This window comes from Colobus angolensis, unplaced genomic scaffold (genome assembly GCF_000951035.1).
Source record: "Colobus angolensis palliatus isolate OR3802 unplaced genomic scaffold, Cang.pa_1.0 Scaffold50, whole genome shotgun sequence".
In the NCBI taxonomy this organism is placed as follows: domain Eukaryota; kingdom Metazoa; phylum Chordata; class Mammalia; order Primates; family Cercopithecidae; genus Colobus; species Colobus angolensis.
The window spans coordinates 4,019,811-4,024,283 of NW_012118488.1; positions in this window are offsets into that span (position 1 = coordinate 4,019,811).

The following is a 4,473-nucleotide window of genomic DNA, read 5'->3' on the forward strand; positions in this document are numbered from 1 at the left end:
AGGTCCGGATCACCAAGCCTGGAACTTACGCGTCCCCCAGTCCACGCGTCCCCAATCCCGGGGTGTTTCCTGCTCCCGCACCCAGCGAAGTTCAGCGTCGAGTGGCTCCCCAGCGGCTCAACCTGCTTCCAAGACACCCTCAAAACCGCCCCATCTTTTGTTAACCGTTCTCTCTCTCTCTCTCCGTCCCCCACCCTGTGTGTGTGTGGGGGGCGGGGCGGGGGAATGTCCAGGTCCAATAATTGTTCCTAGTTTTGTTTTTAACATGTTTAGTGTGTGCATAAAACATCTCAGCTTATCTCAAATATAAGACTTTTCCTGAGCAGAGGCTGAAATTTGCAAGTAATGCAAAGAAGACTCCGGAGAGCGTAGCCAATGGCGGAGCGGGTGACGGGCGTGGGGAGCCCCACTGCAGTGCTGGGGTCGAAGTGGTGCTGACCCCAAGGCCTCTCCCCTTCTCCTCCCCCGGGAGCTTCTCCAGGGTTATTTGGAAAATGAGGCGGGAACTCCAATTCCTGAGAAAACGCTCAGGGAAGCACGGAGGTGAGCGCAAATGGAAGCACACTGCCGGGCTGGCGGTGGGCTCAGTAACCAGTCGGCTGCCCGGCTTGCGCTAGCACTAAATGCTCGATCAGAAACAGTAAAAGAGGCGCAATCATTCCAAATTTCAGGAAAAGTCAAATCAGAGAGGGAGATGCAGGTCTCTTTAGACTGCCCCTTCTCCGGGCCTCGCTAAATGCGGGAACTCTATCCACAGCGCGCGGGCCGAGCTCAGGGAGGCTGGGGTGAAGATCTGATTCCTTTCCTCCTGCCGCCAAACCGAATTATTCAGTTTCTCCAACCCGAGTTACTAAGAAAGAAAGGTCCTTCCAAATAAAACTTAAAATCCACTGCGAACGACAACACTATACTAAAAGTTCGTTTTGGGGCCGGTGGGTGGGATGGAGGAGAAAGAGCACGGATAATCCTGGAAGGGCCGCGGAGTGCGGAGGACTTGGTCACGGTCGAATCTCTGTTTCCCTGGGCAGAGCGGCGCAGGTGCGGCTCTGAGTGCTAGCTCGGGATTACAGACCTCGGCGTCCGGCTGCAGGGGCAGACATAGACCTCTGCTCCTAGGGCGTGCGGTAGGCACCGTATCGAGCCCAGCGACTGTGCCGAGAGCTCTGCGCGCTCACCAAGCGTTAGGGGTGCCCGTGATAGACCGCCAGGGAAGAGGCTGGTTCTGAGGGAATTCTCGCTACCGGGAAAGTCGGAACTCGGGGTGATCAAACAAGGAGTGCATCCCACCGCCGTGGGTGCTTACGCTGCGCAAGGAATTATTACCGGAGCGGTTGCGATGGCCTTTGCCCCGCGACCCGAGAAGAGTAAGCAAACTACCGTCCACCTAGCGAATCAGGTCCAATCCCCGCTCCTCGGCCCAATCCCTAGACCCCCGCGGCGCCGTATGCCCTCACCCCAATTCTAGACGCCGGGGTCTGCCCCCCACGGCATCGTCAGGGTGCTGGAGTTTTCCGAGCGGGCCGCTTGCGCTAAGCGAGAAGGTCTGTGAAGGAGACTTGGGAGAGCCACTTCTGGCTTTTGTGACGACCCAGGGGCCTGAGGTATTGGTAGTGACAGGAGAGAGTTCTCTTTTTTTCTTCCTTCTTTCCATCTCTCCTCCGCCCCCCTTCTTCTTCTTGCTCTTCTTATGGTTTTGGATTTTAGTTTTTGCAATTTGTCATAAAGCAAATGACAAAGGCTTGGAGTTCTTAGTCCAGCTCAGTTCTTATATCCCTTCTGGGCAAACCAGTCTCAGAGAAGGCAAATGACTGATGCAAAATATCCCAACCAGCAACTTCATGGCTGAACTGGACCAGAACCTAAGCCTCAAGCGTCTCAAGCCAGCCCTCCCTCTTTAAAAATTTTTGGTAAAATATGGAATTGCTTTATAAATTTGCTTGTCATCATGGTGCAAAGGCCATGCTAATCGTCTTTGTACTGGTCCAACTTTTTCCTAAGCAAGCATCCTCTCTCCCATCTGATCCAATACGAGATTACTGCGCTTCCCAGCCCACATCCTCACCATGTCCACCTTTCCTGAGGTTGGTGAGATGAGAGTCCTATTGGAGAGGATCCCTCCCTGGGAAGCCTGCTTCTGAGGAGACTCCAGGTTATCTCAAGCAGGTGCCCCAGCCCCACACCCTCTGGAATATGGGAGAAGGGAGGCTTGGAGAAACAGGTGATGATGGAAGGAGATGTTTCCTCATTTGTAAAATGGGGATAATAGTACCTGGGGTTTGAGCGTGTGTGTGTGTGTGTGTGTGTGTGTGTGTGTGTAGATGCACAGGACTTGGATGTTATGAGTGCTTGATAAATTCTAAAGGGCTGCAGAATATGTCCTGCGGCTGCATAGGGGTGAAGATCCTCTGAGTTCAGAGATGCCCTGGGAGCTTAGAACTTAAGACAGGTATGCACTGGGGACCTCCTGGTTTTGGAGGATGCCCAAAGCCAACTGTGGCAGAGCCCTGCCAGAAAACCCATGCCTGCCCTTCTTTCCTAGGTCTTACAAGAAAGAATTCTGTGCATATGGTTCTAAGAGGAAATGTCTTTCCTCTCATTCTGTCAATTCCAGCTCAAAAGCACTTCCTTTGGGAAACCCTCCCTCACAGCCAACCCCACCCAAAAAACATTCTCTTCCTTTGATGCACACCTTTGATGCCATCCCTGAAACCTCTCCTTAGCACTGCTGTAAGGCTGCCTCCATCCCTGTAGAGGGAAATGGTGATGGTAGAATGGAAGGTTTAGAAGGATATGTATCCTCACAGGTTCACAGCTCCAGCTCTAAGGAGATGGTGGCATGGCTAGAATTGAGGAAGAAAGGAAGAAAGATAGTGCCACATAGAATAAGCATTTCTCTACTGAGCAAACCCTCCACACCCTATTGGATGAGAGGGGAGTGGGTTCTCCAGCTGCCCAGAGGAGGAAGCTTCCCTTCAAGAGCCCCTTCTTCCCTGCTCCAAGGCTTCAAGATGAAGAGCTCCAAGCCAGGCGCTAGAGGAGTCTCTCCTTGGAAAAACTCACCTCTGTCTATTTCACTGGGGAGTCTAGTTTGAAATAGACTTGCTCTTCCTCCTTGCAGGACACCTGACAGTGAGCTCCAACCACCCCTGCACACCCATTTGATTGATTTTGCCTCTTTAAGGAGGCCTGGGCTCAGCCATTCCCCAACCAGTGTTTTCTCCTATTCTTCCAGGCTGCCACCTCCTCCCCCTCCTCCTTCTCCTTCTTTTTCGACATAGAGTCTCACTTGTCAGTCAGGCTGGAGTGAAGTGGCACGATCTCGACTCATGTTGAGTTGACCTCCAGGGCTCAAGTGATCCTCCTGCCTCAGTCTCCTGAGTAGCTGGGACTACAGGCATACACCGCCACGACCAGCTTATTTTTGTACTTTTTGTAGAGATAAGTCTCACTGTGTTGCCCAGGCTGGTCTTGAACTTCTGAGGTCAACCGATCTGCCTGCCTCGGCCTCCCCAAATGCTGGGATTACCGGCCTGAGCCGCCTTGCCTGATCTCCTCTTTTTCTTAGCACCATCCTCTTCCATCTCCCAATTCTACGATTGCTACCTTCACTCTGAACCCTAACAACGAGAGCATGTGTGCGTGTACAAACATGAATATGTCTGCCAAGTTGCATAAAGTGGGAACAGGTGTTTGGGTATGCTGGGGAATTTGTGAAGACTGGCGGTTTAGGGATAGAACGGTCTCGCCCCTAACAACATAAGGCACCTTAGATGTGTGTGGACAGGTATCTCTCATAAGGTAGGAACACAAGTATAAATGTTATGTGCTTGGATCTTCTGTATTTTCGAGTATGCACACCAGTGATTTGACTTGTATACTCGTGAATCTATGTAAGAGACAAGTACTAGATAGTGTTTTTATTCAGAGATAGTGCTCATTCATCTTTAGGTATGTAGATGTATGCACATCATAGCCTAAACTGTTTGCAGATCTATAAATGAACCTCTCTTTTTATAGACAAATGCTGGTGTGAACATCAGTGTAGGCACCTCTATGTTGGTATATGTGAGTATACATGTTGTATTTGAATGGAGTGCCTGTGTAGCTGTGTATACGTGTCAATAAATGATTGTATATGTGGACACGTGTCCATCAAGGCCATGGATACTAATGTTTAGAAGCAAGTCCTGAACACAGCCTGGAAAATGCACCAGGGAGACTGGCCTGCAGTATTTCCTGTGCCCGCCCAGGAGCCATCCAACTGGACTCATCTCCCACTCCCAGATTTCGTCCGGGTTCAAGCAACACTTCAGCCTCCTGCGGCGCCAGCAAAGGCGGGGCACCACACGGGCTAAAGCCCAGAGGGCGGATCCCTTCGTCAGCTTCGGGGGCCTGCGAGGAGCTGCGGTGTCGCAACGAAACCCGGGCCCCTGCCGGAAGCGGAAGCCAGCACGGGGGGCGGTGGGGTGCAGC